The sequence below is a fragment of the Onychostoma macrolepis genome, chromosome 18 (genome assembly GCF_012432095.1).
Source record: "Onychostoma macrolepis isolate SWU-2019 chromosome 18, ASM1243209v1, whole genome shotgun sequence".
Classification (NCBI taxonomy): Eukaryota; Metazoa; Chordata; class Actinopteri; order Cypriniformes; family Cyprinidae; genus Onychostoma; species Onychostoma macrolepis.
In genome coordinates, this window is record NC_081172.1 from 22,158,945 (window position 1) to 22,184,478 (window position 25,534).

Sequence of the window (25,534 nt, forward strand, 5' to 3'; positions counted from 1 at the left end):
ATATATATATATATATTATTCATTTTTTTATATAGTATTGATATTTTGGCATAACCTTCCTGTTTATTTTTACTAGTTTTAGTCTAGTAAATGTATGCATATTTTTAAGGGTATTCAATTTATTTATTTATTTTTAATTATTACTTTTATAAATCAGTAGACAATTACTGTATTATTGATTGAACTTTTATTTTATTCTTCAGTTACCTGGACGGGCTGGCAGAAATTCGACAAATCAAAGGAGCTACCACTGAAGAGGCATCTGATGCTGCCGAGTCCAAAATGGTGCAAAAATGGAGATGTATGAAAAATGGTGTATGTTTGGTTCCACCTGATAAAAGCACATAATAGCCAGATTTGGATGGTAATTGGTTCTCATGGGGACGTAAGCGATTTTCAGCATTTACAGGGGTTAGTCTGTGATTTTATTGCCATTCGAATCCAGAATGTCAGTGTTTTTCTCCCACCATCCCTGTAAAAATCCCTGGCCGAATTAATAAAGTCATGTGGTAATTTAATTGCTGTCCGAATCCACATCTCTGAGAAGAAGAAATAGATTCAAAACTAACTGTTTAAATCCTTTTTGACCACCATTTAACATGATATACTAACTGTTGTACTTTGCATGCATATTACTGAAAAAAAATACTGAAATGCTATAAAGTATTTACAAGAACAATATTTAATAACTGCTCCACCACAACAATTGAGTGCTGTTAAGAACAAAAAGACAAGAAAGCATGTAAACATTTGAAATGGGTCATTATTATGGCAGTAACAGGTATACAATACAACTTTAAAATATGTATAGCCCTACAAGTACATACATAAAAATGTAAACCAAGCAGCTTTGTTTACCTCATGTAAATAAGAGGTTGCAACGCATTTCTGCTAATCTCCACATTTTTAATGACACCCATTATTTTGAGAGATAAAATTTAAGAAAACTATTTAAACTATAGTGGGTCTATTTTCCTATTTTTAAACCAGAGATTTAAATAAATAATGAATAGTATATTACATTTAAATTTATTTATTATTCCAAGCATATGCCATTTTATTTATTTATAGCAGACAATCATGGGATTGGCCATGTCAGCAGTGCATTTCTAGGTTCATATGATCACACATCTTGCTTCTCCACTGTGAAAAAAGCATCAAATCCATGAGTAAATACATTTTTACATATGTTCACATGAGAAACAATTACCATCTGATAGGTCTTCTGTCACAGAGTTGATTTGTGTTATTTTTGTGAGTTGACTTGTGTTAAATGTGATTGCAAAAGATCCCAGTGTCAATCTACAGTATGTGCAACCACTTAGTGTTCTCATAGTCTATTGCAGTTGCGCTTGTAATGTAAAAAATAGCCAAAATAGTTAGTTATTTTCTTCTTCTCCGTGCTGTTAATGTTGTTTAATTCAATGTCAATTCAATTGTTTGTGTAAGAACAAAATAAAATACATTTTGATTGAAAATAATCAGTTTACAGGTCCAATATTACAATAAAATAATTAAGTATAATTATGACTTCTTTCCATTTTTATACAATTACAAACAAATCCAGAGAATTAAATGCATGTATAATCCACAGGAACATTTCACAACAAAAAGTTATAGCAGGTGTCTCATTAAGCTGCTGTAGTTTGAATGTGCTCCCTTTAAACCAGGCCATAGGTTGACTTGCCAGATATCTTCTCAAAGTCTCCAGACATGTTTGCAACTTCTTCCTGCATTTGAAATGCATAAAGAATCTGGTTTCAATTTACACTGATAGTCATGAAAAAATAAGAATTTAATTAAAACAAATGTATTTTACCTGAAGGGTTTAGTTTAGGATATTGAATCATGAACATCCTTATTTTCATATATTTCCTGGACCACTTTATTTTGTGGAGCAAACTTGCATACCAGGAAAATTACATTACTGACCAGCTCACTTCACAGCATCTGAAATGTAGCAATGTAAACAAACATAATTACTAGTAAAATCATAAGATCAAAGATAAAAATCAGATTTTCAACTTCCTCAAATGTGACAATTTCTTAAATGACACGTAATACATCCTTAAACCCTGCCATTCCTAGAGCCTACTATACTCAGTTCGGCCTCAGCTACAACAACAGTGATTGAGGGCAGATTAGAGTAGACGTTTGAGGGACAGCCAATGAAGTCCATAGGCTGGCACTATGCAGACAAACCTAACAGGTAATTGCTAACAGGAAGTGAGACTGGAGTTTCTGACACTCACTTCAGCACAGCAGTTCAGAATCAATTCTTACTTTTAGGAGACAAAACTTTATTTGTCATGAAATTTGATCTTTAAACTTTTGCAGACCTTTTACATTTACAAACAGCTATTTTACAATGCATGAAAAGTAATATTTGGGGGGAAAAATAATATGGGCACTTCAAATATCAACAAGATTCTCAACTAAATCTAGAGGAATTTACAAAGAAAGTCCAGAGATTCCCTTACTCCAAGTATGGACCAATGATGGCTTCTGCTTTTTCAAGAATGTTATTCTGCAAAGAAAAACTACATGAAACAGTCACAGTCAATGACAGGTTTGTTGTCATTATAAGCATGTGAAAACGTAAATTAATAAAAAAATGTAGTTGAATCTACAGTGCATTTGTGAGTTCTCCAGGACTATAGACAGAAACAATTATGAATAATATACAGAAAACAGATACCTTATATGTGTGTAGTTACCAGTGCATATTGAATAAGATAACAAATATACAGTACACTTTAGTTTTTGGTAAACCATCTGCACTTCATTGCAATAGTTCTACCACACTACTCTCTATACATCTACTAAGAAATACTACTAGAAAACATAGAGCTTATAACATGGAAAAAGTACCCTAGCAAAAGTCAATAAAGTTGTACAAATATGAATTGTAATAGAAACCAATTATTTTTCTTTTTTTTAAATTTACCTCATCAGGAAGCTGCTGATACAAAGGGAATATGGCCCAGATATTTTTTTTTCTTCCCAATTCTGGTCTTTCTGTCCTGAAATATATACACAGTATATATAAATAAATAAAAGTATGGGTACAGAGCATTATTATTATTATTATTATTATTATTATTTGCTGGCAAGTTATATTCAACAAATCAGTTATAATCATTTTTTCTTGGACTACTGTATTTTCAGCTACATACAGTTTAAACCAGGAGTGCCCAGTCCTGTTCCTGGAGATCTACCTTCCTACAGAGTTCAGCTCCAATCCTGATCAAACACACCTGTCTGTAAAGTGCTCTTGAAGAGCTTAATTAGCTGGTTCTTGTTTGTTTGATTAAAGCCTGAAACACACTGCACGATTTTAGGCTGTCCCAGACGAAAGACCACCTTCGTGAAGCAATCGTGGTGATTTCTGATTGGCCACAATTGTTTCACGATGCCAATCTTTCGCCTGGGACAGCCGAAAATCGTGCAGTGTGTTTAGGGCATATGGCTGAAGCTGAACTTTGCAGGAAGGTAGATCTCTAGGAACAGGATTAGTTTAAACCAAGGGTTTTAAAATTGTTCCTAAAGTCTCTCAAGGTAATCTAAGGAATAAGGAAAACTTTCAAAATGTGCAATGCTGTCGACTGGGGAGGCTCCAGGAAAAAAAATAAATAAATAAAACAAAATGCTTGAGGTGGTTTTTGGCTTGTGTGATTAAGAGTAAATGCAAATAATGTGCAAATAAATTCCTCTATGCACATCAAAAAAGTCATGTAACTTTGTGCGACAGGGCGGCATAACCTGACTAACCAGCAGACCAATCTTATTGCACAGCATCTGAAATGTAGTTAAGATCATTCTTAAATGACCAAGCAATGTATAGTCATACAGAAATACTTTGATAAATGTAGCGAATAGTACACTAAAAATAACAGTGATATGAACCTATTGAGTACTCCTGCCCTGAGAGCAGCACATAGTTCAATAAAAAGAACAGTAATATGAATATTGAGTACTCCTGCCCTGAGAGCAGCACATAGTTCAATAAAAAGAACAGTAATATGAATATTGAGTACTCCTGCCCTGAGAGCAGGGACGTGCAGAGAGTTCCTCAGGGGCAGGGGCTCAAATGTAAAAAAGGCAATATGAGGAAAAAAATAATTATAGGTCAAAAGATTGGATACATTACTATTTTATATTTTTGCAAGAAGTCACTTATAGTCAACAAGCCTGCATTTATTTGATCAAAATTTTACTTATTTACTTAATGCATTTTATGCAATGCTGATTTATTAGCAATGTTGAAATCCTGTGATACTTTTTTCAGGATTCTTTGACGAATAAAATTATTTAAAATATAACTTTTGTAACGATATAGCTCAGTAAAGGTCAGTATTATTATTATTTTTTTTAAAGAAATTAGTTTTTACTCAGCATGGATTTGTTAAATTGGTAGAAATTGTTCAACATTGTTAGAAAAAAAATCTCTATTTTGAATAAATGCTGTTCTTTTAAACTTTTTATTTATCAATGAACCCCAAAAAAGTATCACAGATTCCAATAAAAAAATAATAATAATAAGCAGCACAACTGTTTCCAACATTGATAATAAATCAATGTATTAGAATGATTTCTGAAGGACCATGCATTGAAGAATGAAGTAATGATGCTGAAAATTCAGCTTTGAATAACAGAAATAAATTAGATTTTATTAAAATAGTATAAATGTATATTAAAATAGAAAAACATTATTTTAAATTGTAATAATCATTCACAATATTAGGCTACAGTTTTTTTTCTGTATTTTTGATCAAATAAATGCAGGCTTGATGAACATAAGACACTTTCATAATGCTGTATAATTATCAAAAATGGTAATATAATAAAGTCCTTTCACCTCACCATTTCGCCAGCCTAAACTTCACATGATAGGTAGGTGGCACTTGGGCTTAAATAACTATGATAGTTTCATCAAATAGTAAACGGTGTATATCATACATAAATATAAGTGAATTGAATAGCCTACTGATTACCATTATTGAGTTTTAGCGCTGCACGGTTTTGTGCAGTGCTTTTAGCATACATTTTGTAATTTGTATGTAATGTGATTTATAAAATGAGACAAACCACGGATCCAGATCGCTCCACAAATAAGTCTGTCCCATGTAATTTTCAACCAATTTATGAATAAGAACAGAAAATAACCGCTCCACTTCAGGTATTTGAACTTCTCGTGCCAGATCATGATTGGTTGGTGTATTATACGACAAACGGGCATTGATGAATTATGTAGTATTCTGAAATATATAATATGTGGATTTTAATTAAATCGACACACTAGCTTTGATTATTGATGAAAAATGTTTAAAATATTGTTTAGTTTATTTTTTCCTTCCGTCGACCCATAGGCACTCACTGAAAGAACCATGGCTCCAGAGCCTCGGTTTCTGAACAGTCTATGGAATATCAGTCGAGCAAAACACACGAAACCCATAGCAACGCCTCAGATTGACAGATATGTGAAAATAAACAGGAATTTTCAGACTTTTGAGCGATTAGTTACTGTTTTGTTCAGATTGTCATGTTAATTAGAATTCAAATGCATTTTGTTTTATTTACCTTGTTTTATTTGTCTGAGAGGGGCACTTTTGAATAATTTTGAAAAAGGGCAGGGGCTCGAGCCCCCAAAGCCCCACCTTCTGCACATGCCTGCCTGAGAGCAGATCATAGTTCAGTACAAATAACAGTAATATGAATATTGATTAACGTTATTCCTGCCCGGAGAGCAGCGCATAGTTCAGTAAAAATAACAGTGATATGAATATTGAGTACTCCTGCCCTGAGAGCAGTGCATAGTTCTGAAAAAATAACAGTAATATGAATAATGAGTAATGTTACTCCTGGCATAGTTAAATAAAAATAGCAGTAATATGAATATTGAGTACTTCTGCCCTGAGAGCAGCGCATAGTTCTATAAAAATACCAGTAATATGAATATTGAGTGCATAGTTCAGTACAAATAACAGTAATATTAATATTGAGTAACGTTAGTCCTGCCCTGAGAGCAGTGCATAGTTCAGTAAAAATAACAGTAATATTAATATTGAGTACTCCTGCCCCGAGAGCAGCGCATAGTCCAGTAAAAATAATAGTAATACGGACCTGTTGGTACTCCTGCCCTGAGAGCAGTGCATAGTTCAGAAAAAATTACAGTAATATGAATATTGAGTACTCCTGCCCTGAGAGCAGCGCATAGTTCTGTAAAAATAACAGTAATATGAATATTGAGTGCATAGTTCAGTACAAATAACAGTAATATTAATACTGAGTAACATTAGTCCTGCCCTGAGAGCAGTGCATAGTTCAGTAAAAATAACAGAAATATTAATATTGAGTACTCCTGCCCCGAGAGCAGCGCATAGCTCAGTATAAAAATAATATGAATATTGAGTACTCCTGTCCTGAGAGCAGCACATAGTCCAGTAAAAATAATAGTAATACGGACCTGTTGGTACTCCTGCCCTGAGAGCAGTGCATAGTTCAGAAAAAATTACAGTAATATGAATATTGAGTAGTCCTGCCCTGAGAGCAGCACATAGTCCAGTAAAAAATAATAGTAATACGGACCTGTTGGTACTCCTGCCCTGAGAGCAGTGCATAGTTCAGTAAAAAGAACAGTAATATGAATATTGAGTACTCCTGCCCTGAGAGCAGCACATAGTTCAGTAAAAATAATAGTAATATGAATATTGAGTACTCCTGCCCTGAGAGCAGCACATAGTTCAGTAAAAATAATATGAACATTGAGTACTCCTGCCCTGAGAACAGTGCATAGTTCAGTAAAAAGAACAGTAATATGAATATTGAGTACTTCTGCCCTGAGAGCAGTACTAATGCTAATGCTAACTGACTGATGAAATGTCATGGAGATTTGAACTAGTTATGTTGTCGCTCATATCGGTTTCACAGATAGTGCGGTAGCATTGGAAAAGCATGTTTTACTCCAGTTACCTCATTAGCAGCTTTGGTGCGATCACTGATGAAGCAGTCTAATGAAAATGTATTTGTTCTGTGCATCTTTGTTCTCTAATTATCTCACTAAAGGTTTTTTTTTTTTTTTTTTTTCATTAAAATACATGGTAAATTCACTTACCTTGTTATAAATGCCTCCCACGAAACGCCAGTAACGTATCTGTCTGATGTATTCCCTCCTCCACACACACGCACGTTCAAATTTCCTGACCCCGCCTCTGCTTCAATTTCATTGGTTGAATCTGTGAACCAATCATTTTCCTTTCTGCCCTCAGAACATGTTTGAGTAAGTAAAACTCCCATCTGCATGAGGAGTCGGCGAGTCAGGATCATCATCTTCATCTTTGCGACACTGACACAGAAGACACTAGTTTATTAGTAAATAATTCAAATATCTAATTATTTCCCCCCGGACACATTCATGGTAATTACTTTTAACGTACACATATATTAAAAATAAATAAATAAATAACAACTTAATTAAAACATGATACTTTATAAGTTGTGTACCATTAGGCTAGACTTCAATGTGTTCATACTTAATTGCAAGGTGTTAACATTATTGGATTAGTCTGGCTTTACATTGAAATTTCATATATCATATAATCTGCATACACCATTGAGCTGATGTTAAACATTGCAGTTAAAATGATGTCACTACAGTATCAGAGTGCTATAATTGTAAAGCCTTTTTACTATACCAATAAAGCTACATAAATCTGAATGTGTCAGTTTTTCAGACCATATCTCTGTTTACGGTATTTAACACTCAACTGTATATTTTGAAATGTCGGTATTGATTCTGATTACTATCATGTGACTGATCAAGCTTTTATATGAAGTAAGTATGAGTAACAAAATGCTTTCTTTGTGGCCAGATTTGACTGAAATGTACACTTCAAATCAACATTAAAAAAAATCAACGTATAAATACATATTCAAATTCAAGTAACTAATTATGTGGGAATCCAACGTTCCCAGCCACTAGGGAACACACAGCCATGTTTTTATGTGTGTATATAAATCTAAACAGCCATCTAGTGGTTACACAGTGGTATTACAGATGATAAATGGTGAATAAGTTCCCAGTAAGTTAGAGATAATAAATATTTTAGCAATACTTAGTAAAATCCCTTTGACTTACAACATGTTAAAGCAATTATATATATATATATATACACATGCATATATATCATAAAATATATCATATTCATGTAATTATTGAACCAAATTTTAGTTAAAAAAAAAAAATGGAATCGTCCCTGATCAGTAGACAAGTGGAATTATACATGTATTAAACTACTGCAGGTACTAGACCATCTTTAAGTATAATCAAAATTACAATAAACTAATATATCATATATAGCCTGTTGAGGAAGAAAATGATACTACACAGCTCGAAATTCAGTATGAACACATAGCCTAATACACAACTTATAAAGCATCATGTTTTAATTAAGTTGTTATTTATTTTTTATATATGTGTACGTTTAAAGTACCATCCTGGCAGCGAGAACGATCCTGAACCATAGACTGTAAAAAAATATGGACGACACGTCTCCGCTTCCTTCCACTATAGAAAAGTGAAGTGAATACATCTCAGTATGGCCGCTGCCATCTTGAGTAAATGACGTTATTTGGAGCCCGAGTCTGTGCAGTAGAGATTCGTTTGGAGTCAGAGTCTGTGCAGTAGTGTCGTGAGGTTGTAATGATACAGAAGCAGGAACTGCCAGAATATAGACTAAAATCTTGAAGGTTGTTCTTAGCAGGGCTAGAACCCTTATCTCCTGGTCACAGAGCTGGTGTTCTTCCTGAGTGACCTAAACCAAAGTTGAGGATTTTGAGACCCAAGTGCAAAGGAATAACAAGTGGGAGACGAGAGGTATAAACTTCAAGTGGCTTTACTTGCAGAAGATCCAAAAACAAAAACAATGAACAAACAAAACCAGAAGCAAAACTTCCAATAGTTACAAAAAGGGAAACAAAACAAGCACAATGGCTTACAAAAGACTCACAGTATGCAACAGGTAGGTAGGCTCAAGATTGAACAAAAAACAATGGCTAAAGGCAAACTTAAATAGAGCCCTACACAGGTGAGTATCATCAACAATAATTGCTAGGTACAACTGAGAGTTCTTGCCAATGGTTGCCCACTGGCAACTGGGAGGAAGATTGCAGGCAACAGACATCCTGCGCCCCCTTGTGGCTGGGAGCAATACTGCTCGTCGTGGCAGGAGTATGACCCCTAGTGGTTGGAGGATGTATTGCTGGCTAAAGTCTTACAGAGGTGGAGCCGTGGAATCAAACTCCCGCCCAAACTCCCGCAGGCCCAATCAATCATAACGACACGCCCGTTTTTATAGCATCAAATTACTAGCTAAAATCAAACGGTATCACAAAAAAGAACAATTTAACATATATCAGTGTGATAACAACTACCTTAAATTACCAAAACCATATTTCGGGAAAATTGTATCGGAAGTGTAATTTTTTTTTTTTATTTTGACTGAAGTCCCATTCGTTTACATGGAGAGGGCGGGGTTTATGACCTGTACTGCAGCCAGCCACCAGGGGGCGATCAAAGAGCCCACAGCTTCACTTTTAAGGACTAGTGAGACACACCCATTCCTGAACTAAATGAAGATTAATGTTTTGGTGTGTGATGTGTTTATTGAACCAATCAGATGAGAGTAAATGGAGAGTCAGCGAGAGCCTCATTTGATTGACTACAAGAAGGTGGTGGACCCGCCCACCCCGTCACACTTGCAAAACTTAGTGAGTGAGAGAATTGTACCAAAACTGTAAGCGCAGAGAAAAGAAAGACTATACATAAGAAAGATATACATATCTGATTATTTCGGGAACTTTTTGCCCCACATGCAAGTCATTTAGACATTTGCAACACTTAGTTTTTTTACATACAGATTGGTTCTATGCAGTCAATCCATTTTGCAGTCCTTTAAACTGTTGTTTTCGCTTGCTGTTCACAGGCTTGCAGTACTTTTGACCGTATTTTAGTGAAAACAACGTGCCAAAAGTGTAAGCGTGGAAAACTGGAAGTCAGAAGAATGCAGATCATATTTATTTTGCTTTGGCATGAAGCTGCAGTTTCACAATACATGAATTACACTTACGAGTAACAGTAAAATGCTGCAAATAATTTTTTTCTTACACTTGAAACGCGATTTACACCTTTACCAAGCTTCTCTTGCGTGTGCAAATTTAATGTATGCTTACAGTCTTATGTACACTGCCACAACACTTACCCTGCGTATGCAAATCTTTTAGGCATTAATTCACCTTCATAGATTTTTACTTAAGTAATGATTTTTACTTACTTAGCTTTTAAAAGTACTTAAGTACCAAAAGTACATTTCCTTATTTTATGTCAATGCACTTGTTTTATTATTGTTGTATGTAATACTTGCAATACCTCTGAAGCAATTTACAATACATTACACCTACTGAATACACTGACTAGCTTGTAGTATCTTTGGAGTAAAGAGCTTTTGGAATGTTAAAAACTTATGGGAAAAAAACCCAAAACAAAACAAAAAAGATAATTATTTAACAACCCTACCCACCCCCACACAAGCAGGATGGTAGTGATCTCACACAGCTCTGACAGTGTGTGCACACATCTATGTGTAGCCATTCATCCACATTAAAACAGAGTGGATAGTGAAACTGCTGTAAATACAGAGTGATACGGAAGAAAAAAATAAAATCAAAATCAAACCTGCTTTAAAACCCAGCAACACAACTGTAGCTCTATAACTTTACAACAGCAACCCCTAGTGAAAAAGAAAAAGAAAAAGTATACTAAGTATACTTGCAGCCAGACTAATTGTCAGTATACTTCAAGTGTGTTAATGATTAGTTAACTTGAAGTGTGCTATTTTGGAACAACTATTTTTGTACTAAGTGCATTTTAGTTGTAATTAAATTATAGTAAAGTATAACTTTAAGTGTATTTAGTGTACTTTTTGATGCTAAATTGGAACAACTTCAAGTATACTTAGTACACTTTAAGTACATGCCTATGTACATGCTTGATTAGTTATATTAAAGTGTACTTTTTTGTATTACGAGTACATTACAAATTAATTATGAGTGTCTTTGAAACACACAAGCAATATACTATAAATGTATTATTTTGGAGTAAAAATTTTTACCCAATGCTGAATCCACTTTTCAAGGTCATTACAATAAATACATAACTTCAATGACAGAGACACATTATTAACAGTTCAAACAGTGTTTATTTAAATCTCAAATGGTTTTAGCATTGCAAAACATAAAATGCACCAACCATGTTTTTAAAAAAAAACACACAAAAAAACATTGCAACAGCACCAACACACAAACTTTTTGATTTTTTTTTTTGAGACTTTATTTCAAACATGTAAAATAAATACAATAAAACAAAACAAAAACAATACAAAACTTTTTTAAATTATACATGTCCAAAAAATGTTGCAATTCTATAAAGAATTTGCTCTTTGTTACATTTGCGCTTGATGGCCGCTCACATATCAGATGTACTTGTGTGTGGAAACTCCACAAGAACAGCATTTGTTAAAGTAAAAGAGGTAAGGTCAGAGGGCATGTTCATACAACTTTTTCTTTTTACTACATCAGACTGTAAATATCCTGTATTAAACCCATACTACTAAATAGAATGAACATCATGATTAGCAGTGAGGAATTGTATCAGTATATCATGTCAATATTGCTTCCAGTTTATTAGTCAAACATACATTATACAACAGAAGTGAGTACACTCATGTAGCATCACTATAAATCACATGATACAACACTATTCAAGTTAAAAAGTATAGTATTTATAGTACAGATCAGGCTAAATTGTAATGTAGACACATGCATTTTCTGTAAAGCTGGTTTGAGAAGTTAGTGTACTCTAAATAAGGGCATAAAGTGCAAAAACAGCAGCGGCGCACTGACCCTAGACTTGGTTGACATCACCACTTTGTATTCAAAGACAATCAAAACGTCCAGTGGGTTCCCTCGTGACTGTCAGACTGTGTCTCCGCGTCTTGTGTTTCCCCTCCTCTTGTGACCATATTTGGTGTTCCTGTCCTTGTTTTGTTAATTAGTCCCCAGCCCTGTGTAGTTAATTTCCTAATCTCCAAGTATTCTTAAGTCCTGTGTTCCCTCTCCTCTGTGTTCGGTCTTAGTCATACGTGTGTGAATGTCTACATGTCTATCTCGTTGTTATTGTTAAATAAAGTTAATTGTTCCACGTCGCCAAGTCTCTGCGTTTCCCTGGAGTCACAACGTGACAGAAGACCGAACCAAACTGACAAGATGGAATTCGCCGCTCCCATCCTCGCCCTTGCCCGAAGTAATCGCCCCTTCTTTGAGTATGCAGTGGAGTTCGTTCGTTCGTCTCGCCGGGAGGATGCCGCTGGACCATGCGGCCATCTTCCACCTGTTCCGGCTCGGGGTCTCGTACCACCGCACCATGGACCTCCCAGACACCACAGGATTGTGCTGTCGGGAAGGGGTCTACCGGTGTCTGGGAAGTGTCCGATCCTGAGTCGGAACCAGCCCGCGGCTTTTCCTCCCACGCCGCCGTCCGCGGCCCGCCCTAGCCCGTCCTAGCCTGCCGCGGCCAGAGTGTATGGCAAGCTCGCCGCCCGCGGCTTTCCCCCACACGCTGCCATCCACGGCCCGTCCTAGTCCACCGCCAGAGAGTATGGCAAGCCCGCCGCCCGCGGCTTTCCCCCACAGGCTGCCGTCCGCGGCCCGTCCTAGCCAGAGAGTATGGCAAGCCTGCCGCCGGAGTGTAGGGCAAGCCCGTCGCCGGAGTGTATGGCAAGCCCGCCGTCGGAGTGTATGGCAAGCCCACCACCAGAGAGTTTGGCAAGCCCGCCAGTGCCTGCTCCTCACAAGTGTTCCCCAGTGTCTCCGCTGGTCCCGTCCAGCCCTCCTGCGTCTCTGCTGGTCCCGCCAAGAGTCCGTGCTGCCAGGGCGCCGCCAAGGGCCCGCTATCCCTGATCACCTGCCCAGTAACACCTTAAATTTCCTGGTCCGCCCTGGAGGCCTCCAGAGCGCCCATCCCCCCCTCCCCGTTGGATGTTGTACGGCGCGGGACGCGCCTATTGGGAGGGGGGGGGGGTAATGTCAGACTGTGTCTCCGCGTCTTGTTTCCCCTCCTCTTGTGACCATATTTGGTGTTCCTGTCCTTGTTTTGTTAATTAGTCCCCAGCCCTGTGTAGTTAATTTCCTAATCTCCAAGTATTCTTAAGTCCTGTGTTCCCTCTCCTCTGTGTTCGGTCTTAGTCATACGTGTGTGAATGTCTACATGTCTATCTCGTTGTTATTGTTAAATAAAGTTAATTGTTCCACGTCGCCAAGTCTCCACGTTTCCCTGGAGTCACAACGTGACAGTGACATTCTCTTCCTCCTCAACAGCAATGATGGGGACTTCTGCCTTCTGCACCTGGCCAGGCACCTTTTTCCAAATGCATAAAAACAATAAATAAAATTTTTAAAAAAGTGTTATTATATGTCACAAATCATAAAATTAACCCTTGTGTGGAAAGACATATTTTAATTTTCATAATAGAAAATAAAGGTGTGAAGGATCAGAGTAGTGTTTATTCAGAAGGGCGTGAAGGATCAGAGTAATGTTTATTCAGAAGGGCATGTGCCCATTTAAAACCCTGTAGTATTTTTCAAAAACTTGTAGTAATTTTCACAACATGTCTTCCAGAGATGTCGGTCAACTGGATTTCAACTGGATAATAAGATACGAAAATAAATCATAAACTTTCAAAAGTGCTTTAAATAGGAATAAAGAAACTTGAAATGCTTACCTTAAATTTGCTTAAATGTGGTTGGATTGCTTCAGTCTGTTGTGCTGCTGAGAGGTTTGTGATTGTAGCTCCGTGTACCTTCGCTTTTTATTGAATCTCTACATTAATTTCACTCCCTTTTGTCTAAAGTGATAATATATAACTTAATTCCCACCGTATTTCCGCTTTTAAAACCGCGAGTGCAGCTTGTTAGCCAGTTAGCTTGTCACTCGCGGTTCCATTTTCTATTCGCGCCTATTATTGTTTTCTTTCTTTTTTTTTTTCTTGCTCCGTTTTTCACAAGCTCATCAAACAACAGTGGTAAGTTAAGTTGGTATCATTCATCAATCACGGTGAGTAATGTCTTCTTCTCCTGCTATTGTTGTTTGCACTGTTTGCCACATGTACAATTTATCTGTCTCTGTCAGCAGCGAGGGATTCACATGTGATAAATGCAGGGAAATAGTTAGGCTGACAGAGAAGGTTTTAAAACTAGAGTCACGCATCCAAAATTTAGTTGAGGACAGTAAGAATGTGAGGGCTGTAGATACTGCTTTGGATGCAACTAGCTCAGGGAGTCCTGTACATTGTTCGTTTTCGGTTGAGCCCGTGTGTTGTGTATTTTGTTAACGCTGTTATTTAACTACATTTCCTATGATGCACGTTGTTACATGTGTTTCCGGAAATGTTCCGTTGTTACCTCTCTGACACATGTGAGTAAAAACGAAGCAGTCACGTTAAGCGTGTGTGTGTCATCCTTGCCTGCATGCGCCGTTATAATCTTCTAAAAATACACAATAAAGTGGCGACGAGGATCTCGTTATTCCGCGTGTGTTGTAAAGATGCGGAAATGAAGCGGCTTGACGGCGAGATCACTGAAAAACGCGAAATAATACGAGTCTGCTGCTAATCCACGTCTGAACTCAAAAAGGGGGAGGAAAGACGACGATTCAGATAAGTGACTGAATTGATCGTTAAATGACAGAGAACGGCAAAAATGGCATCAGTTTTTGGAAATATAGGTCCTTTTGATGAAAGCAGTGAACAGTGGAGTTCTTACACAGAAAGATTTGAGTACTTTGTAGCAGCGAATGCTATTGATGAAGAGAAAGTTGTACCCACATTTTTAAGTGTGATGGGTCCAAAGACATATACACTACTGCGTAACCTCCTGCAACCAGAAAAACCTGGAGCGAAAACTTATGATCAAATAGTGGGCACTCTTAAAGCACATTTCTCCCCAAAGCCCTTAGTAATTGCAGAGCGATTTCGGTTCCACAGACGAAATCAGCTAGAAGGGGAAACTGTGACAGTGTTTGTGGCAGTGCTAAAAAAATTAGCTGAACACTGCGAATTTGGTGATGTGCTCAACGATACACTTCGGGACAGATTGGTATGCGCTGCGAGGGCATACAGAAAAGGCTGTTAACCGAGAGCAACCTGACATTACAAAGAGCAATTGAGCTGAGTGTGTCTATGGAATTGGCTGCTAAGGAAGCCCAGCAATTGAGCTCAAACAATAAAGTGTACAAGATGGAGACTGAAAAACAAACTGAAAATAAAGGCCCATGTTTCCGTTGTGGTAAGACTGGACACTCACCTGTTTCATGCTGGTTTAAGGATATGGAATGCCGCAGCTGTAAGAAAAAGGGACACATTGAGCGTGCTTGTAGAAATAAAACAGAAAAGAAAAAAATGCAGCAGAAACCAATATTCAGAAGGAAACAAAAGAAAAGCAATATTTGCAGTCGGGCAGGAAAACAAAGAGGGTACGGAAACATCTGATGAGGAATTTCTCTTGCATGTGCTCACTGTCGCAGGTGGAACCAAGGCTTATAAGGTCACAGCACTGCTGGAAGGACAACCAGTGAAAATGGAGATCGACACTGGTGCAGCTGTGTCGCTGGTGTCGGATGCGATATACAACGAAATACTGAGCCACTTGCCACTCAAACCACCTGATGTGGTCCTTAAAACTTATACCGGGGAATCAGTGACCATGAAAGGGCTCACCCAAGTAGCAGTTGAACTGAATGGACAAACAAAAAATGTTTGTCCATTCAAAAAATTCAAAAAATGTGCCATTGTATGTGGTCGTGGGTGATTACCCCTCGTTGATGGGTCGTTCCTGGCTGGAGCAACTCAAGGTGGACTGGCCGGCCATACATATGATGACACCTAAAACACTGGATCTTGATGGTGTTCTTCAAAAACACACTGAAGTTTTCAAACAGGAGCTAGGCAGCATGGAAGGAATCAAAGTGAAATTGACTGTGGAGCCAGGAAGCCAGCCAAAGTTCTTAAAGTCCCGGGCCCTGCCATATGCACTCAAACCTAAAGTAGAGGCGAGCTTAGCTGAACTTGTGAAGAATGGTGTGCTGGAACAAGTCAGTATGAGTAAGTGGGCAACACCCATTGTTCCAGTTATAAAGAAGGATGAAGGCATAAGGATCTGCGGCGATTTTAAAGTCACTGTAAATCCAGTGTTGTCTGCAGAACAATACCCCTTGCCTCACATTAATGACCTTTTTGCTGGACTGACAGGAGGACAAAAATTCAGCAAAATCGATCTCAACCAAGCATACCTACAGATGCATGTGGAGGAACAGTCCAGAGAACTTCTCACCATCAATACACACAAAGGCCTATTTCGTTACAAACGCTTACCGTTCGGAATTACCTCGGCTCCATCCATTTTTCAGCGAGCGATGGATCAGATCCTTGCAGGGCTTCCAGGAGTCGTGTGTTATCTAGATGACATTCTAGTGACTGGCACGGATGACGAGTCGCACTTACAGCACCTGGATGCTACCCTTGAGAGACTAAAAGAATACGGATTGAGAGTGCGCAAGGACAAATGTGAATTTTTCCAGTTTTCAGTTTATTTTATTTATTTATTTATTTCAGGTTTATTTAACAGGGACAATACACACTAATAATACATACATGAATGTACAGTGCGCCAAAATTAGCCAAAGGGCTATTTTACATCTGCTGTCCCTGGACAGATCTTATTATGTCACACCTAAAAAATACAAAATAAAAAAATAGTACATACAGGTTAATAACAATAAAATACAACAACAGAGGTTTCACCCAACTAAACACAAAGACAGGGTAGCAGCCAGAATTCATGTCAAATGTAATGTTGACAGCCCTGACAACCTATTACCCACTTCCTTAAGTTTAATTTAAATGAGGCATAAGTTTTAAAATTCCTAATGTGAATTGGAATGAGGTTCCATTCACGGGCAGCCCTGACTGAAAAAGCCGTTTGACCAAGTGCACTCTTCCTCAACGGAACAACGCAGTCACCTCTTGCTGCACTCCTTGTAGATCTGTAGGCATTTGGTGCTGTGTTTACAAACTGGCGCAATACCGGAGGAGCCAGTCCATGTAAAATTTTGTACACAAGACAGAGATCTGCATACATAATCAAATTTTCGAAATTTAATAGATTATATTTGTTTAAAACATGACAATGATGATAATATATGGATTTCCTATCAAGTACTTTAAGGGTTTTTTTATATAGGGAGAGTAATGGTTTGAGAGAAGTGTTGCTAGCTTGTGACCAGGTTGTCAGACAATAGGTGATGTGAGATAAAATCATTGTGTGCATGAACATCAAAGCGGCCCTTTTTGACATGCAGCTACGGACGTATCTAAAATTTTCCAGGTTGTATTTAATACGATTACAAACCTTCTTAATGTGTAATTTAAAAGTTAGCTTGTTATCTATATATACTCCAAGTTATTTAAAATCTGAGACAACTTGTAGTCTCTCCCCTGCTACGACTACATCCGGTTCTGCACAGCGGCTTTTAGATTTACTAAAAAACATACATACAGTTTTAGATACATTCAGTTGAAGGCAGTTATTATTTAACCATTCTGTAATCTTTTGCATCAAGTTTGATAGCAGATCAGCAGCTTGAGCTGCACTGTTAGCATGTACAAAGATTACAGTGTCATCTGCATACATTTGGGTGTTGGCATTTGTATACAAAGAAAATAGAAGTGGACCCAAAATAGAGCCCTGTGGGACACCTGCAGATAAGGAACTAACACCTGATCGATGATTCCTAACTCTAACAAACTGAGTCCGATGTGTTAAATAAGATTCTACCCATTTAATAGTGCCTGTGTCAAAGTTAAAAGTATGTAACTTAGATAGAAGAACTCCATGATTAATGGTGTCAAATGCTTTTTTTAAATCTAAAAAAACAGCACCAACAACCCTCCTCGATCCAACAGCGACTTGACTTTGTCAACGAAATAGCAATTGGCGGTTTCTGTTGAATGATTAATACGAAAGCCAAATTGATATGGATGTAAAGAATAGGAACTAGTATTTAAATGATTTGTCATTTGTTCTAAGACAAGTTTTTCAGCCACCTTGGAAACCACCGGCAGAATACTAATAGGTCTATAATTGCAGATGGACAAGCGATCACCTCCTTTAAATACAGGAAAGACTGCAGCCAACTTCCACACATTTGGGAACAATCCCTGTGCAATTGAAAGGTTAACAATTTTCGTAAGTGGGTAAACTAATGATTCTGAGAGCTCTTTCAACATAACTGTGTTCATTCCAATGACATCTTTCGCTCGAGATGGCCTCAGAGATCTAATCACTCTCACAACATCTGCCTCAGTGATATATTCTATGTTGAATGCTGGCTCTGTCTGTTCGACTTGACAAGGGGTGTTCTTATATTCAGAAGAAAACACTTGATGATATTCTCTACTGAATCAATGAAATGATTATTGAGAACATCAGCTACTTCAGCTGGCTTGTCTCTTAATTTTCCACCAACAACAAGTTCAATTGATTTGGCATTGTTAACATTATGTCCCATTAATTTTCTTAACTGGCTCCAAATAGTTTTAGTATTACCTCCTGCTTTCTCAATTATGGTCAAAAAGAAATTTGCTTTGGCTATCCTTATCTCTTTGACTACTCTATTCCGTAACATAGTGAAAATATGTCTATCACTGCTTGCTTTAGATTTAACGGCAGATTTTAAAGCCATATCCCGTTTTTTCATTAAATTTAAGATATTTGTGGTTATCCAAGGAATGGTGTTCTTTTTTTTTCTATGCTGTTGTCTGCATGTAAATGCATCAATTGATCTCTGCAGTTGTTGTGTAAATCTTTGACTGTCTTCTTCCAAAGATCTTCCTAAAAGTATACTATCCCAGTTGATACTCTGGACGGCACTTATAAACTGACCCTGCATGTTTTGGGGATATTAAAAGATTCTTGGTCTTGGACAAATGGAGTGAAACGCTTGTTAGTTAGCTTCCTGGCTATCAAGGTCATATTATGGTCTGATAGTCCTGTCAGCATATTAAAGGATTTAACAATTCGCTTTGGCCTATTGCTAAATATTAGGTCTATTTGTGTTCTTGAGGAATTTGTTACCCTGGTAGGCCCAATTATCAACTGTGTAAGATCACAATCGTCAGTGATCTGTTTTAATGTTTTCCTTGACGATTTGTCCTCCCAATTGATGTTGAAGTCTCCCATAATAATCACTTCCTTATTAAAATTACATTCTTTTAACATATTTTCTAAATGTTCATAAAAGATGTTCTTAGAAGATGGAGGGCGATATAGTGTAATAAGTGTGAAGGACATAGATGGAGATAAAGTTATATTAAGTCCAATACACTCCAATTCATTACATGACCACTGTACCTCATGGCACTGAAAGCGATCTTTCACAAAAATTAAGACCCCACCTCCTTTTGAGCCCACTCTATCTTTTCTATGCACCTTATAACCAGGAACATGTAAAGCTGACGATGGTGAATTTTCATTAAGCCAAGTCTCCGTTAGGCACAAGAAATCCAGGTTAGAGTCTAATAAAAGCTGATGGATTTGATCACTTTTAGATTTAAAACTTCTTATATTTAAATGCCCTCCTAAAATACCCCTAGGCTTTAGTTTGGGATCCCAAATTATTCTTGAGTGATTGACAGTCTGGAATATATTCAGTTTCCTGTTTTTAGTAATTGCAACATTTAGAATTTTTGAATGTCTGCATATTTTTTGATTAGTTATTGCAGGTCTTATAGCCTTATGGTTTGCAGTGCACGCCGTCTGATCGAATGACGACTTAGCTGAATTTGTTGATAGTTCCACTGTTGGTATGGATGGATTTGTTGATAGTTCCACTGTTGATCCAGCAACGCAACCGCTGGGCACAGTGTCCGCTGGAATCCCTCCGCTGCCAGAGCCGCGACACATCGCTGATCTCGCCGCGGTCCGCTGGTGCGGCGGCTCCCCAAGTGTGCCCCGCAAATCAACCGGCGTTCCCACGAGAAAGGCCGCAGGAACTTGAACAGGCAACCCGCATCCAGCGGCGCCCACGGAGCATAGACGGCGAACAAGGTTAGTTTGTTGAATCTGTTCAATCGATGATTTGTTACAAAAGAGAGTGCGTACCTGTGAAACAGCAGTGTTGCGTTTTATGTCGGCAGTATTTGCTTCCCCTCGTGGGCCAGGACACGGATGAATATCTCCAGATAATAGTAAGCAAATTGTTATTAGCAAAGCATTGCTTTGTTGTATCTTGTTGAAGGCTTGTGTTTCTTTTTGGATGGTATTGTGGATACATGAACGTTACTGCCAGCACGTGTTTCCCATAGCGAAGTTTGTTGTAGCTTGGGTTGTTTGTTTAATGTTTGTTCGGTCAATATCAATCCTCTCCGAATGGAATACTTTTTCCACCGGTTTTACTGATATGTTAATATTAATATCAGCGGGCTTTAGTACATTTAAAATCACTCCATAAAATAAAAGCGCCACTGCCACACCTGTCCTGCCTGTACCTGACATGACTCCCCCTGTCCCCCTGTTGAGTACCTAGGCCATGTCATTGATGCCTCTGGTCTGCATACGTCACCATCCAAAGTTAAGGCCATCGTGGATGCTCCAGTGCCCAAAAATGTCAGCCAGTTGCGGTCTTTCCTCGGCTTACTTAATTATTATGGACGTTTCATCCCAAATATCGCTACGCTACTGAAACCTCTGCACAAATTGTTGTGTCATGAGAATAATTGGAAGTGGACCTCTGAATGCCAGGAGTCATTCATAAGAGCTAAGGAGACACTTTTAAGGTCAAATGCCCTCACTCATTTTGACCCTGCTCTTCCTATCCAGCTGGCCTGCGATGCTTCCCCATATGGTCTGGGAGCTGTCTTGTCCCACATCATGCCTAATGGTCAAGAGAGGCCAATCGCGTTTGATTCCAGGAGTCTGAGCAAAGCAGAAGCAAACTATGCTCAGATTGAGCGAGAAGCATTGAGCATTGTGTTTGGAGTGCATAAGTTTTATCAGTATATTTTCGGAAGGAAGTTCACGCTGCTGACCGATCATCGCCCACTCACTGCAATTTTTGGCCCACAACATGGCATTCCCTCTCTTGCTGCCAGTAGGATGCAAAGGTGGGCTTTGTTGTTATCTGCTCACACCTATGACATCAAGTACCGGAAGTCGGAATTGCATGGGAATGCGGACGGTCTGTCCAGATTGCCTCGCGGACAAGGTAAAGGAGACACAGGTGGCTGAAATTTTTACTTCAGCCAGGTGGAAAGGGCCCCAGTAACAGCTGTGCAAGTACGCAAGGGCACACGAAATGACCCTGTCCTGTCAAAAGTCATGGATATGGTCATGACAGGCAAACGGGAGAGCGATGACCTGGAGCTAAAACCATACGCCTCGACGCCATGAACTTTCAGTGCAGTCAGGCTGCTTATTGTGGGGAAGGAGAGTGATTATTCCCCGGCTTTATGCGTAAGCCAGTGCTTAAACAGCTACATGTCGGACACTGTGGAATGGTCCGTATGAAGGAGATTGCCAGGAGCTACTTCTGGTGGCCAGGAGTGGATGGCCAAATTGAGGAAAAATCAAGGACGTGTACCTCATGTCAGCGTATACGAAATGTACCACAACTTGCACCGCTGCACCCGTGGGAGTATCCTAAAAAACCATGGCATCGCATTCATGTTGATTTTGCAGGCCCAGTCGAGGAGAAAATGCTGTTGGTGGTCATGGATGCACACAGTAAGTGGCCTGAGGTGGCCATTATGAGATCTACTTCAGCTGAGAAGACAATTGAGAAACTGGGAGAAATTTTCAGTAGATTTGGATCACCAGTGCAGATTGTCTCAGATAATGGCCCCCAATTTACATCCCAGGAGATGGCCACATTTTTAGTAGCAAATGGTGTACAACATATCACGTCATCACCCTACCATCCTGCAACAAATGGGTTAGCAGAAAGGTTTGTCCAAACCATGAAACATGCCTTGAAAGCTTCTCTCGGACAGGGCACTTTTCATCAACGCCTTCATAGCTTCTTGCTGTGCTATCGCAGTACTCTGCACGCGACTACCAAAGTGTCGCCAGCGTATTTGTTGTTCAACAGAGAGCTCAGAACAAGCTTTGAGCTGCTTAAGCCAGCAACACTCAAAGAAACTGTCTTGCGGCAACAAAAGAGTCAGGTACAGCGAAGGAACCTGCGAGCCAAGGACAGAACCTTTTCAACAGGCTCACCAGTGCTGGCCCGAAACTATGGCTATGGTCCGAAATGGGTTCCGGCTACTGTGGAGGCCCAGACAGGCCCAGTGTCGTATAAGGTCAAGACTGCTGACAATCTTTCCTGGAGGAGACACACTGATCAGTTGCTGGATGGAGCCATCACAGTCACAGATCGTCCTGATTTCACTGATGTCACCGAGCAAATAGATGACATTTCACCAACTTCAGTAGTCTCCACCACTGAGCCTGTCATGACCTCAAATTTTCCATGTGTTGAGGAACCATCGTCACCGGTTGTTCTGACAGAAAATGAAAACTTAATAGGTTGCCGGTATCCAGTAAGGGAGCGGCGTCCGCCTCAGCGTTTATTGGATTACACTTAGTTAGGGACTACCCTTATTGCTTCGGGGCAGAATAATCCCCTAAGGGTAAGCTAGGGTCTGAGGTAGTCTACCCTCATTCCCAGGGAAATAGTTATGTTATTTTATATAAGAATTCAACATGAAAGACTCAATGTTCTAAGTTGAAAAGAAGAAAAAAAAATGTCTCCGTTTATAGATATGTTGAAAGAGAAACCGAATTTTATAAATTCATGATTTAAGTTGGCACAGTTTAATTTGTAATCTTTGTGTTATACCTCAAAGAGTAAGAGGGGAGGAAATGTTGTGTATTTTGTTAACGCTGTTATTTAACTACATTTCCTATGATGCACGTTGTTACATGTGTTTCCGGAAATGTTCCGTTGTTACCTCTCTGACACATGTGAGTAAAAACGAAGCAGTCACGTTAAGCGTGTGTGTGTCATCCTTGCCTGCATGCGCCGTTATAATCTTCTAAAAATACACAATACCGTGCAGCAGGGCAACTGGGTGACTGTGAGGCGGCCTAGTCGCGGGTCAAAACACCACTCTTCCATTCCGATCAAAGCATCTGAATGCTTTCCACTCAGTGAAGCACCCACTGAGAAACCTGATGAAAGTGCTCTAGTTATTGGCGATTCTATTGTACGGAACGTGAAAATAGAGACACCAGCCACCATAGTCCATTGTTTACCAGGAGCCAGAGCGCCTGACATCTTGGCAAATTTAAAAGTGCTGACTAATGCTAAACGTAAATTCAATGAGATTGTTATCCACGTCGGCGCTAATGATGTTCGACTTCGCCAGTTGGAGATCACTAAAAATAATGTTAAAGAGGTGCAAGTACGATGTCAGACACTGTAATATGCTCTGGTCTGCTCCCTGCTTACAGTGGCGATGAGATTCATAGCAGACTGTCGTCACTCAATGGCTGGATGTCTAAGTGGTGCCTGCAAAATAACATAGGCTTTATAGAAAATTGGAAGAATTTTTGGGGCAGACCTGACCTGTTGAAAAGAGATGGTGTTCATCCCTCCTGGGGTGGTGCCGCTCTTCTCTCTAGAAATATAGAGAAATACTCTAAGTCTTAGAGTTCATATTTGACTAACTGGGGCCCAGGTCATGAAGCAGACAGACTGGCTAAACCGACCGTCTACTAGCCGCCTCACGTCACAGAAGTCAGTTAACTCTCAGCACATAGAAACTTTTTCACCAAGATATCACACTATAGAGACTGTGTCTGTTCCCCGAACTAGAAAATACAGAAAACATCCAAACCAAAGTAATAGTAACAATTTAATTGATGTTCAACAAATAAAAAAACTATATAATACAGATAAACACATGATAAAGCTTGGCTAATTGAATATTAGATCCCTTTCTTCAAAAGCACTTTTTGTAAATGATATGTTCACTGACCATAAACTAGATGTGCTTTGTTTGACAGAAACCTGGCTAAAACCAGATGATTACATTACTTTAAACGAGTCTACACCCCAAGATTGCTGTTACAAACATGAACCACGTCCAAAAGGTAAAGGGGGAGGTGTTGCTACAATTTATAGCAATATCTCTCAGAGGTCAGGTTTCAAGTATAATTTGTTCGAAGTAATGGTGCTTCATATAACGTTATCCAAAGAAACAATTATTAATGATAAATCCCCTGTGATGTTTGTACTGGCTACTGTATACAGGCCACCAGGGCACCACACAGACTTTATTAAAGAATTTTCTGATTTTCTATCGGAGTTGGTGCTGACTGCAGATAAAGTCCTAATTGTTGGTGATTTTAATATCCATGTTGATAATGAAAAAGATTCGTTGGGATCAGCATTTATAGACATTTTAAACTCTATTGGTGTTAAACAACACGTGTCAGGACCTACTCATTGTCGAAATCATACTTTAGATTTAATACTGTCACATGGAATTGATGTGACAGTATTAAATAATTAATAATTAATCAACAATTAAGAAAGTTATGGGGCCCTACCTCAGAAAGCGGAGCCAAAAGAAAAGCAGGGATATATTGCCCTGGCTAAGTGAAGTGTAGGAAACTTATGAAGGAAAGAGATCAATTATTGAAACAATCTTTAAAAACAGGTCTTATAACAGACCGACAAAAATTCACCTCATTAAGAAATAAAGTAATAAAAAGGCTAAGACAAGCCAATGCCAATTTTTTTCATTAATACTATTGAAGAGGCAAGAGGAAATGGGAAGAAGATATGGAAACCATCAATAAGCTGATTGGCAGAAAACAGAATTATAACAATAAATATTTAGAGTTGAAAATTAACACCGAATTAGTTACAAATCCGATCATCATATCTAAAGAACTAAACACCTTCTTTATAGACTCTGTTTATGAAATAACTCAATTTTTTAATCCACCTAGCTATTCTGTTTGCTCCATTGATTATGCACAGCCGATTTTCCACCTACAAGAAATAACTGAAATAGATGTAGCAAATACCGTCAGTGGCTTAAAAAATTCTAAGGCCATGGATATATATGGCCTTGATACAAATTTTTTTAAAAGTTACAAAGAGATCCTTCTACAGCCTATTACATATTTGATTAATCAGTCCTTAAGACAATCCAATTTAGGCAATTTAGTTTTATCATGTGAAGTTCTTACTCATGTGTGTTTTTGGCATAATATGAAATATTTATGTACACTGAAAAAAAAAATATATATATATATATTTATGAGCAGTGTTCTTTATCATTCCTGTAATAACATGACTCTTAAAAAGAGAAACAAATATGTGACCCTGTCTGTGAAAGCCAGGCTAAAGTCTCAAAAT

General features: G+C 38.4%; 1 long non-coding RNA gene and 1 pseudogene across 1 annotated transcript; one reads left to right on the forward strand and one right to left on the reverse strand.

Moving 5' to 3' along the window:
- Positions 1–2,062: 2,062 nt before the first annotated feature.
- LOC131524974 (uncharacterized) lies at positions 2,063–7,147 on the reverse strand. Its single transcript, XR_009267128.1, has 3 exons — positions 7,115–7,147; positions 2,948–3,023; positions 2,063–2,527 (listed from the first exon to the last, which is right to left on the reverse strand). It is a non-coding gene; the product is annotated as an uncharacterized LOC131524974 (long non-coding RNA).
- An 8,785-nt stretch (positions 7,148–15,932) lies between these two features.
- Positions 15,933–22,748, forward strand: LOC131524076 (uncharacterized protein K02A2.6-like; annotated as a pseudogene).
- The last annotated feature ends 2,786 nt before the right edge of the window (positions 22,749–25,534 follow it).